We start from the raw sequence: 13,814 nt of genomic DNA, 5'->3' as shown, positions 1-13,814 counted from the left end.
CATCATAAGAAAGTTTTCTAGGGATGTGCCATAATAGCTATTGTGTGGCTTCTGCTCAACACTTTGGCTGAGAAACACTGGCTAGCTTATTTGCTTTAAAAGAAGTTGGAGGTATTGCTGAATCACAGTATTGCACACCTGAAACTAATACAACATTGCAAGTTGACTACACTGAAACTAAAATAAGAATACAATTAAAAAAAGATTAAAAGATTTTTAAAAATTTGATTAATAAATGTAAATCAGTATTAGACTAATTTCTTTTCTCTATCAGTTTCTATTTTAAAAAATATTTTACTTATTTGTTTGAGAGAGAGAGAGTACAAGTGGGGGAGGCTCAGAAGAAGAGGGAGAAGCTGGCTCCCCATTGAGCAGGCAGCCCAACTGGGTGGAGGATGCTTGATCCCAGGATCCCCAGGATCATGACTTTAGCCTTACACAGATGCTCAACTGACTGAGCCCCCCCCCGGGGCACCACTCTGATTGTGAGTTTCCTGAAAGTAGATTGTCTCTTTGAGTTCATTGAATTACTTTCGTTTCCATGCATTGATCTTTTATTATATGCCAAGTACTATTTTAAGTACCAATCTTATTACTACATTAAATAATCACACCATGTGTAAAAAAATTAAATGCAGTAATTTTGCAGATAAGGAAACTCAGAATAATGCAAACTTTGTACTTATCTGCGGTCTCAAAACAGATGCTAGAGATGGTATCTGAATCTAAGACTGACCTAATGCTTGTTTCCCCACCTTCTGTTATATATTTTGATGATGATATATAAAAGGAAAACTTAGTTTTAATATATTTAATTAAATTTGTTGTTTTCTTTCCATTTGGTAATATTTTATTAGTAAATACCTGTAACCATACATATACACATGTATACACACACACACACACATATATACTTACATATACATACAAATATATATGTATACATACATACATATGTATAAATTATTCTGAAATGTTGAATAACAAAGGAAAAAAACTCAGGTAACTATTTAAAGTGCAGACTGCTGCTTGCTAGCAGTGATTATTATAGAGAAATAAATTATAATTTATTCAGCTTGAATTATCCTGATAATGATAGAGTTGCTGAAGGAAAGTCTGTTGCATTTCCGAAAGCTCACAAGAAAATAGGATATATTGCCATGCATTTTATCTTATTTCACATCACTGGCTAATTATAAGCAAGCAGCAATTTATCTATTAAATTCTTTTACATGGCCAGAATCTCATAACTGCATCTTTTCTCTTGCAAGATATTTTTATCAAGAATATGCTTTTAGAAATTGTATAGCAAGATTCTGGAACATTCAATCAATTGCATTATCAGCATTGTACATATGATTGAAAAAATATTCAGTTGAACTGTGGAATGATTTATTTTTTATATATTTAATAGTAATAGCAATGATAGGAGCCAAAACTTATGGAGGGCTTTCTGTGTTCCAGGCACTATTCCCATGGCTTTTCCTCAAAAGACTCGTAAATAAAAATTGATTAGCTCAAACTTACTAGTAAGTACTCTTAACAGAGAAGTTAGTGAGCAAACTAAAGTCTTATAGATAAAACTGAGAGTAATTCCATATCCACATGGATATATCAAGCCAAAATGAATATGTTCCTAACAGGTAAAAACCCCACTATTTTCACGATATTATTTGTTTCATTTATTTCATTCATCCTCTTAATGTATAAAGATTATGTGCCAGAGTCTAGAAAACTAGACAATAGACACAACAATGAACAAAATGGGAAAAAAAATCCCTGCTTTCATGCACTTAATATTATGAGAATGGAAATAGATGCTAAAAAAAACCCCACAAATATATAATATGTCATATGGTGATAAATGCTATGAAGAAAACAGTGTTGGGTAAAAAATATAGAAAAATACATTTGGAAGTTGTCTTTTTGATAGGGAGATCAGGAAAGGTAATGAAGTACTCTAACACGGTGACATGGAATAGAGAACTGAAGGAGGTGGGGGAGGGTTGTGCAGGGAGATATCTAGAGCATAAACACAAATAGAGAGCAAAGGCCATCCCACCCTGAAAACTATTCAAATTTGACATGTTTAAAGAATAGCAAGGTGGCCTGTAAGGGAGGAGAAATTGGTAATAGACTGAGTTAGAATCAAGCCTGTGGCCAAATCATGTGGCTCTGTAGGCCACAAATCAGTAGGTCTTTACAAGACTGAATTTTACTCGGAGTGACATGTAAGGTACAAGAGCATTTGATCAGATGAATGTTTTTACTTGACTCTTAACTTTAACTGGATTCCTCTGACTGCTTTGTGGAGAATGCAGTGCCGTGGAGAAATGGTATAAACATTAACACTACTTTTGTCACTCTGCCAATCCAGGCAAAGGATAATGGTGGGTTTGGCCCAAGGTGGTATTGGGGGAGGTAGTTAGAAGTACACAGGTTCAGTTATGCTTTGATGATAGACCCATTGAGATTTGCTGATGAATTAATGCAAGAGGAAGGGAAAATTCAGGGATGACTTTTAACCCTGAGAAAAAGGATGAGTAGAAATGTAATGTATTGAAAAGGGGTAGACTGTAGTAGCATCAGGTTTGGAAGGGAAAATTAAGCATTTGGTTTTGGACATGTTAAGTTTAAGATACCTATTAAACATTCAAATGAAAATGTCTAATAGGAAAGTGATATATGGATCAACATCTGAGCTGTAAATACGGGGAGTTTTCTGAGTTATCAATTAGACAGGTGGTATTTAAAACCACAAAACCCAATGAGATCACATAGTAATTGTAAAGGAACATGGGAAAGAGGTCAAGAGCTGAGACTTGAGGACAACGATACCACTTAGAAGTAGGGAAGATGTGAAGGAATCTGCAAGACTGAAGAAGTGACCTACAAGGTAGAAGGAGAATCAAGAGAATGTGTACTTTTCATGAAATTTGAAGTATTTTAAAGAAATATATATGATGTACTAATGAAACTGAAAATTATGGAAACATAGCCATTGAATTTAGCTGGGTAGAGTTCCCAGCGACCTTGATTAGAGGAGTTCTAGTGGAGAGAAGGAACTCAGTGCAGTTTTTGTTTTTTGTTTTCTTTTTACATTTTTAATAGCTACATAGTATATCATATATGGCCTACTATAATTATTTTTCCAGCTTTACTGAGGTATAGAGGCATTAACAAATTCATCACCTCATGTAGTTACCATTTGTGTGTGTGACAAAAAAAGTTTAAGATCTACTCTCTTAGCAAATTTCCATTTTATAACATATTAGCTATAGTCACTGTGCTGTACATTAGGTCTCTAGAACTTATTCATCTCATAACTGAAAATTTATACCAGTTGACCAAATCTCTTGATTTTCCCCACCACTGGTGAACACCCTTCTATTCTCTGTTTCTATGAGTTTGACTTTCTAGACTGAACATATAAGTGAGATCACATGCTATTTGTCTTTCTGTGCCTGTCTTATTTCACTTAGCATAATGTCTTCCAAGTGGTTCATCTATGTTGTCACTAATGGCAGGATTTCCTTCTTCTAATATTCCATTGTGTGTGTGTGTGTGTAGAAAATTTTCTTATACATTCATCTGTAGATGGACACTTAGGATATACTTGTGTATCTTGTCTGTTGTGAATAATAATTCATTGAACATGGGAGTACAGATATCTTTTTTTAAAAACATTTTATTCATTTATTCCTGAGAGACACAGAGAAAGAGAGAGAAAGAGAGAGAGCGAGGCAGAGACACAGGCAGAGGGAGAAGCAGGCTCCATGCAGCGAACCTTAGTGGGACTCGATCCCATCCCGGGTCTCCAGGATCATGCCCTGGGCTGAAGGCGATGCTAAACCGTCTTTTAAAGATACTGCTTTCATTTCCTTTATACATTTCCTTTATACATATATCCAGAAGTTGAATTTCTTGGTCATGTTGTAGTTCTATTTTTAATTTCTTGAGTAACCTCCATACTGTTTCCATAATGACTGTACCAATTTATATTCCCCCAACAGTGCACCATGGTTTCCGTTTCTCCACATCCTCACCACTTGTTATCTTTTATACATTTGATAATAGCCATCCTAGAAGATGTGAGGTGATATCTCATTGTGGTTTTGATTTACATTTCTTTGACTGGTGATGTCGTTGAGCGCGCATATAATTTGCAAACATTTCCTCCTATTGTGTAGATTACCTTTTCATTTGTTGATTATTTTCTTTACTCTACAGAAATATTTTACTTTTATGTAGTCCTGTTTGTTTATTTTTCATCATTTTGTCTGTGTTTTTGATGTTATATTGAAGAAACAATTGCAAAGATCAATATAGGGAACTGTTTCCCTATGTTTTATTCTTTGCATTTTATGGTTTGGGGGTCTTCGGTTTAAGCCTTTGATCCATTTTCAGTTGAGATTTGTGTATGATGAAAGAGTCCAATTTCATTATTTTGAATGTATGTATGTAGTTTTCAAAACACCATTTGTTGAAGGGACTACATTTTCTTCATTATGTATTCTTGTCACTTTTTTTGTTGTTGTTGAATATTAGGTGATCATATGTGCATAAGATTATTTCTGGACTCTGTATTCTGTTTCATTTGTCTAAGTATCTGTTTTTATGCCAGAGCCATACTATTTTGAATTCTATAGCTATGTAATACAATTTGAATCAGGAAGTCTGATACCTCAGCTTTGTTCCCCTTTTTAAAGATGAATTTGGCTATTTGAAGTCTTTTGTGGTTCTACACAAATTTTAGTATAATTTTATTTTCTGTTTCTGTGAAAATGCCATTGCAATTTTTATGGAGATCATATTGAACTTGTAGCTAGCTTTGGTACTGTGGGCATTTAAACAGTATTCATTCAATTCGTGAACATGAAATATCCTTCCATTAATTTGTGTCTTCTTCAAATTCTATCATTAGTGGGTTAGTATTCAATGTTCAGATTTTACTGTCCTTTGGTTAAATTTGTCCTTAAATATTTTATTAGTTTTGATACTAATGTGATTGACATTGTTTTCTTTTCCTTTTTTAGACAGTTTGCTATTAGTATATAAAAATGACTTTACTAGTGTCATCTGGTCCTGGGCTTTTCTTCACTTGGAGATTTTTAATTACTAATTTAATATCCTTACTTACTACTGATGCTTTCAGATTTACTATTTCTTCATGATTCAGTCTGGTAGGCTGTATATTTCTAGGAATTTATCCATTTCTCCTAGGTTATCAAATTCATTGGGATATAATTTTCCATAGTAGTATCTTATGGTCCTTTGCATTTATGTAGTGTCAATTATGATGTCTCCTCTTTTATTTATAATGTTATTTATTTGTCTTTATTTTTTTCTTGGGTAGTCTAGCTTTTCAAAAAATCAACTTTTAGTTTCATTGATCTTTTCTTTGGTTTTTTTCTAATCTTCATTTTATTCATTTCTCCTCCAGCAGTTATTTCCTATCTTTTTCTAACTTTGGACTTAGTTTGTTCTTTTTTTTAGTTCCTTGGGGTTTAAAGTTAAATTGTTTATTTGAGATCTCTTTCTTTTTTAATGTAGGCATTTATCACTATAAACTTCCTTCTTAGCACTATTTTGTTGCATCCCATGAGTTTTCATATGCTGTGTTTCCAATTTCATTTGTCCCAAGATATATATTTTTTTATTTTCCTTTTGATTTCATCACGAATGCATATGTTGTTCAGGAGTGTGTTGCTTAATTTCCACTTATTGTTAATTTTCCAGTTTTCCTGCTGTTATTGATTTCAAGTTCCACACCATTGTTGTCAGAAAAAAATAGTTGCTATGATTCCAATGCTCTTAAATTTGTTAGGACTTGTTTTACAGCCTAATATATGATGTATCCGATGGAATGACCCACGTGTGCTTAAAAGAATGTATATTCTGCTGCAATGTTCTGTTTATGTCTGCTAGAACCATTTAGTCTACAGTACAGTTCAAGTCCAACATTTCCAGGTTGATTTTCTGTCTGGATAATGTATCCATTGTTGGAAGTGGAGTATTAAAATTCCCTACTATTATTGTATAGTTGTCTACTTCTTCCTTCAGATCTCATTGTATTTACTTAGTATATTTAGGTGTCCCAATGTTGGGTGCATATATTTACCCTTGTTATACTTTTTGATGAGTTGACCCTTTTGTCATTATATAATGACTTTTTGTTTCTTGTTACAGTTTTTGAGTTCAAGTCTATTTTGTGTGATATAAATGTAGGCACCTCTGCTCTGCTTCGTTTTCCATTTGCATGGAATATCTGTTTCCTTTCCTTCACTTACTATTTATATGTGGCTCTAAAAATGAATATATGTACCACATAATTTCAGAATAGTATGCAGCATATAGTTGGGTCATGTCTTCATAACATTTCAGTCACTTTATGTCTTGACTATTCATTTACAATTAAAGTAATTAATGGTAGGTTAGGATTTCATTTTGCTAATTGTTTTCAGATTGTTTTGTAGTTCCTTTCTAATTATCTTACTGTCTTCCTTCGAGATTTGATAATTTTCTATAGTTATATGTTTTGTGTCCTTTCTTTTTATATTTTGTTTATTTATTATAGCTTTCTGCTTTGTGGCTATGATGAAACTTACATAGGACATTTTATAGTTATACTAATTTATATTAAGCTAATAACAAAACTCTATACTTTTACTACCCTCTCCATATTTTGTGTTTCTGATATCACAATTTACATTTTTTAATATTGTGTATCCATTAACAAACTGTTGTAACTATGGTTTTTTGATGCTTTTGTTATTATGCTTTATACTAGAATTAAAAGTGATTTATATAACACTTTACATTATTAAAGTAATCTAAATTTGACTATGTATTTGTTTTTACCAGTTTTATACTTTCACATGTTTTCATGTTACTAATAACTATTGTATCATTTTAGCTTGGGGAAGTCCTTTTACTGTTTATTGCAAGGCAAGTCTAGTAGAGATGAATTTCTTCAGCTTTTGTTTGGAAAAGTCTTGATCTCTCCTTTATACCTATAGGAGAGTTTATTTAGTTAAAGTATTCCTTGTTGGCAGTTTTTTGTTTTGTTTTTTGTTTTTGTTTTTGTTTTTGTTTTTTTTTTGTTTTTGTTTTGTTTTGTTTTGTTTTGTTTTGTTTTTCACCACTTTGAGTGTACCATAAGTTAAAATATTCTTTGTTGGCAGGTTTTTGTTTTGTTTCGTTTTTCACCACTTTGAGTGTACCATACTATACTCTTCTGGCCTGCAAGGCTTTTACTGAGAATGTCACTGTATAGTCTTATGGGTATTTGTATGTGATGAATTGCTTTTCTCTTGCTGCTTTCAAATTGTCTATTTTTCTTTAATTTTCAACACTTTGATCATAATGTATCTCAGTGATGTCCTCTTTGGATTGACCCTGTATGGAGACTTTTGAGATTTATGTACCTGCACGTTCACATTCAGTGGGTTTAAGTGGAAAAACAAACAAACAAACAAATGCAGACAACACATTTTTTTAAACAACTGTACCCAAACATATTTTCCACAGCATAAGATAGGCAATCTTGAGTTTTGCTGTAAATGGGAGCACAGAATTGGAGAAATAGCTGGAATAGAATCAAACAGAGGGAGATTTTTAAAATTCATTTATGTCTATAATTGGAGATATTTTAGTTTGTATGTATGAGAATGGGAATGGCCCAAGTCATATATACAGAAAAAGAAGAAAATGCCAGTCTGGTATGAACTAGAAAGAATAATATACAGTCAGAAATTGAGATGTTAGCCTTAGATGGGAGTAAAAACAATGTATCCCTTATAACAAGAAAAAAAGATAGCATATGTAAGTAGAGATACAGATAAATTTGGAGAGCTGGTGGTAGAGCTTTTGTAAAATCTCTAATTGTCAGTTCCATTTTCTCAGGGAAGTCCATGTCAACCCATCAACAAAAAGTGTAAGTATATCTATGTGGGAATAGAGGAGTTCTCTGGAAATGTTACTGGAATTGAAAAGATATGAACTAATACCTGGGAAAATGAATTGATGAAGAAAATGATTGTTACAGGCAGAACTAAGGGCCCATCTGAAGTTAGAGGTCATAAATCTAAAATACAGCTCATCAGCAAAGTTGGATATTTTCTTCAATCATAATTAGAGGTAGAGACATAGGTTCAGTGTAGGAGCTGAATTAGACTTAACCAGGTGCTAATCCAGGTATGGCTTTGCCCATGTTGTGCTATAGATTGAGGAGGAAGAGGGAAACTGAGAATGTCTCTTGAGAGATAATTATTATGATAAACCATGGAATATAAGCTGAGTGAGAGGGCATGTAGATCCTGGAACAGAAGAGGAACAATAGAAAGCTTGAGACTTAGAGTTCAATAACTTGGAGGGACTGATGTGGTAAAATTATTTTATACAGGTGTTTCATATATGGTGAAAAGGCCACTTGTTGGGTATGGTTCAACCTCAGAAAATATGCCTTCAAGTCACCTAGATAATTTTTCTTTCTTTTTTTCTAAATATACATTAATAAATTGATTTTTGGTGATTGCTATTAAATAATAATGTTTGCCTGAAGCATAAATCCTACTTCTATGTGATTTTTAGTGAATGGGGCTACTTAGGTTGTATGTGAGGAATCAATAGTTTTTATATCTTTCAAAAGCAAGCATACTTTTGAAAACAGTAGGGTAATATGGAACCTATTGTAATTATTTGCAATAGTGTTGAGTAGCACATTCAGAATTTATGCAACAGAAACTTTTAGCTTGAATGAATTAAAGCTTTGGATTTGAAAACCTGTCTGTTTCTTAATATAATCAGATATGTGAGTCTTTATAAACTTTCTTTGCTTTCAAAGGCAAACATAACTAATAATTCTGTAAAGGTCTTGAATAGTTCCAACATCTGTTCTTAGTTTACTATAAAAACCATGTCTCTGATCTCATGTGTTGAACTACTGTATGTTTGCCACTGTCTATTTCCTGTGAAAAAATACATCGAACAATAATAGCTTTTGTTCCTAACGTTCCAACCACTAAAACAGCTGAACAAATAATATCCATGCTTTCATTTGGAATAATTTATTCCATGGTACATGTTTATGCAGAGTCATTTGGCTTATTGGATGTTTCATCATTTAAAAATCAAATCTCAGAATTTTAGACTACTGAAAACTCCGGTCTAATAGTTTCCTCATGCTTATAGTAATTCTCTTAACAGCATTTCCTTCCTAATTCATCATCTTATTTTGTGTATAGTTTGCTATATATGAGTAGAAGTGGTTAAAAATCCCCTTTATTAACAAAGTTCGTGAAAATTTCCATTCAAGGCCACACATTTTGAAAATAACATTAAAAGATTAAATAATTTGGCATTTAAACCATAAAAATAACTCTCATTGCTCTTTTGTTACCTAAAGAAAGAATAACTATAGATTTGTAATGATATAAATTTTAATACATTTGTCTTAGCTCAACACACTCCAGATGACTTGGTGGGCTGAGCAACACAGAGCAAGCCTAACTTCTATTCCACAAGGTATCTTGTTACATAAACTTTACTATCCCAGACATGGAGTAAGTCATGCACTGATTAAATGAGACAAATAAAAACACTGTTTAAAAGGAAGGAAAATAAGTTACTTAAAAATCAGTTTTAAATCATTTGTTGCGGCTCAGTTTGGATTTTTTTTTTTTTTTTTTGCATACAAAACTCTTCTATTTCTAAAAATTTAGGAATTATAGTTTAGAACTTGGTCACCACAACACCCCACTGGAAACCAAAACCTGCAGTCAGCCATCCAGCTACCTAGTTGATCCAACGTCTAGTAACAGATTATCTAGAAAGCTCAGGACGCCTTATGTTTTCAATTTACATTCAGACCTTACAAACTGGGTAAAGCGATATTAACTGTCAATTTTAAGGTTTGAGTTTGGAATACCAGCACTTGAGAGGTTACCATTTCATCAGAGTTCAGTGACTTTAAGGAATAACCACTTTCTTGGTGGTAGTATATCTTAACTAAGGAAACAATGAAATTATGGCTGTATTCGTTTGCTAGGGTTGCTGTAATGAAGTACCACAGAGTTGCTCAGAACAAAAGAAATTTACAGTCTTACTGTCCTGGAGGCAAAAAGTCCAAAACAGAGTGTCAGCTAGGCCATGATTAGTTCCTCTGTAAGTTCAATGGAAGAGTCTGTTCTAGGCCTCTTTCTGAGCTTCTGGTAGTCATTTGACTTGTAGCAGCTTAATTCCAGTCTTCCTATGGTGTTCTCCTTATGTGTATGTCTCTCACTGTGTCCAAAATTTCCCCTTTTTATATATATATATTTTTCCCCTTTTTATAAAAATGCCATTCGTATTATATTTGAGTTCACCCTGATGACCTCATTTTGACTAGATTGCCCTGTAAAGACTATCTGCACATAAGGTCATATTATGAGGTACTAGAAGTTAGGACTGTAGCTTCTCTTTGGGCATGGGGGAGACACAGTTTAATGCTACAACAATGGCTTTTTATTTTAACAGGCAGTTTTGTCTTAGGTATGACAGAGGTGTTCTGTGCAACTCAATTGTTTCTCAACAATGTGACAGTCATAAATTGTTTTTACTATATATTTATGATTAGTAAAGGTTTAATGGTCTAATCATTGTTGCTTGCAACTATAGACAAAAGTATTACAATATGCCTTAAAGAAATAATTTAGTAACTATTTTACAAATCCAAATTTAACTTGGAGCTCTCACTGGATACTTTACTCTTTCCTCCCTTGAGATGTGGATACAATGTTCCCTCAACTTCACCATGAATCTGTGTTTGAATCAAGCCTTCTCCTTAGAGTAAGCATAGCTCCAGTTATGTACATCAGCATAACATCAAAATTCTCATAGCCCCATACAGGTATCTTCTTGTTAGTACATAATTAATTTTATTTTCTCTATGACTTGTCAGAAGATTTAAGTAAGAAAGGACCTTAAATATTCAACACAGTTGAATAATTTTATCACATCTTCTTTTCACTCTTCTCTACAATCAAAGGTTGATTTTATATACAACTTACTAAATCATTGCAAGGTAATCTTTTACAGGCAGGGAGACAATTTATAGATTATATTCAATTAGTTAATTAATTAATTTTTTATATTCAATTACTTTAAAAATACTAGCTATGTTTACTTGTTACCAATTTCTTTGAAATCCTTGTAATTCTTAACTTCATTCAGGCACAGTTTCCTGATAATAAAATAAATTCCCTTTTCACGTTCCTTTTCAAAAACAAATCTTTGTAAAAAAAAGCTGAAAGGGTCTAAGTAGTATTTAAAATCTTAAGTCTTAAGATAGTCTTAATATTTATAGACTTGGGTAGTTGCAAGAATCCATAAGATACTCTGACTTTGTGTGAAACTCTGACATTGTATGAAAGCTCCCCAAACTATAAATACTAATGGTATAGGGTGCATGACACATTTTCTGAACTAGAATAATTATAACTGCTACTTATTTTGTACAAATTATGTACCAGATTGTGCTATGTGCTTTACATTTTCTTTTCATTATTATCAATTAACATGTAGAAAATTTTTACCTTAATTTTACCAACAAAAAAGCATGATTGAGTATCTTTTGAAGTAATAGATAAGTAAGAAATGCAGAGAACAGATTTTGAGGCCAGGTATGCTGACATTAACCAATTCACATGCTGTCTCAAAAATACAACTTTCCAACAATTGGACCTACTTAATAGTATAAGATTCTGCCTCAGGATGTATTCTTGTTCCAGAGTCACTAGAAATGCACACAACACAAAACAAAATAGAATATACATATACATATACATATATATATATATACACTTGTCATCTGCTGAGATTATCAGAATGTTTTATATATGAGAATGAAATTTTAAAATTTTGCTAATATATTCTATTCACTTCCCCTTTTTCATCCTATCATTTTTGTTTTTATTCTAGTATAGATCAACTTGTTTTTAAAAATTCTAGTCACAAACTCATTAATTGTATTTCAAAAATCACTATGAGTATAAAGTTTGAAAATCATGCAGTTAAGTGATAGTTTTCTCTGGGAATCTTTGATTTAGTGACACACATGTGCAGATACACACACAAACATATAATTTGTACTTTTGGATTGGGAGCACTGATGTTCACCTGGTAATCTACTGGCCAATGATGAATATATATTTGATATTGTGTCCTCAGTATCCTAGCTCAACATGGTATGGGATAATAAGGTTGGGGTCAATCCACTGGTGTGCAAACTCCCTTCTGTAGGAATTGGATATTCCAAAATCTACCTGGGGTCCTCAGAAGCATATGATAAGGGAGCTGAATTCAGTTTCTCTAATTTCCAGCCCTATCCATAGTTCATTTATTCATATAAGAAATATTCATTGAACGCTTAGTATATGTAAAGTTCTTTGATAAATATTGGAATGTCATCAATAAATCATTGCAGACATGAGCTATGCCCTTGCTGAGGTTATAATCTAGATTCGTAATAATTTATACATAATCACACAAAACTATAAAAATGCAACATTTTATGACACACTTAAGAAAGATTTTCTTTCTTTCAGAATCCTTCTCCCCTTTCCTATCCTTCCTTCCCTGTCAAATATTGGGATTGAAACAGTATTTAGTAGGTAAATCTAGAAAAACTATCAAAAGTATTTCTCTGGGGGAAAAAAAGTGTTCCTTCCCCTGACCACTTCATATATCAATAGTATATTACACTGTGTTTAGGAGAAGAACAAAAAAAATAAAGGAAGTGAGGGATGGAAAGAGGGAGGAAGCGAGGGAATGAGAGAGGAGAGAGGAAGGAAGGAAGGAAGGAAGGAAGGAAGGAAGGAAGGAAGGAAGGAAGGAAGGAAGGAAGGGAGGGAGGAGAGATAGATAAGCCCCTGTCTCAATTCCTGTAATCAATTTCCAAATACAGTTTTGGAATACAGGCCATCTGAATTTGAGGATTTCCTGCAAAGCTGTTTTGCAAAGCATAATAGCAATGACCAAATTTTCAGGAAATTTGATTTATTTGAAACATTAATTTTGTCGTAAAAGCTAGACATCTGCACCTTTACTTTTCCTGAGGCAGATAGAACAATGTAGATTTCACAGGACAAAACAGATTTGCTACTCTTGTTCTTTTCTTGAACTGATTATCCCTATTAAAATAGATTCTCCTTAAGTTTCAGTCAGCCTTCCAGTCAGTGATGGTTTTCTTGAGCAGTATTGTCAGGAAGCTCTGACTTTGATTTAGATTTTGAGCTTTAGTGTCAGGTTGAGTAAAGAGTTGATTAAATTATTTCATTTCATTTCTAAGGTACCATTTTTAAATGTCAAATCATTGTTAGATGCTAGACCTTTCATTGTATTTTAAAAGTGTATTTCAGCCTACTTTTAAAGAAAAAAATACTCCCTAAAATATTGGATCAATAGAGCCTAACTGATGGACATTTATGCAGTTGCATCTAGTTGTCTAAAAATGAGGCCCACATTACAGCTCTAGCTTGAAATCTTCCAACCTTCCTATGCAGTTACTAGTATATTTTTCTTTTCAGTAAGTGGCATGAAGAGAGCTCTAGTGATTCTGATTTCCAGGGGTAACTTCCTCAGAATGCATTCATATGGTGAACAATGCATTTAGTCTTAGAGACATAGACATTTTGTAAAAGTTGAAAGTTACTCAACCTCATTTAGTGCATTGCTTCCTATAGAACGCCTTACCTGAATTTAAATGCAACTTAATGTAAATTTCATGTTATGTTAATGCATTCCTAGTTAGGTGAGAATTTGGTTATATGATTTAT

Source organism: Vulpes vulpes, chromosome 13 (genome assembly GCF_048418805.1).
Source record: "Vulpes vulpes isolate BD-2025 chromosome 13, VulVul3, whole genome shotgun sequence".
In the NCBI taxonomy this organism is placed as follows: domain Eukaryota; kingdom Metazoa; phylum Chordata; class Mammalia; order Carnivora; family Canidae; genus Vulpes; species Vulpes vulpes.
This window is presented reverse-complemented; position numbering follows the sequence as displayed.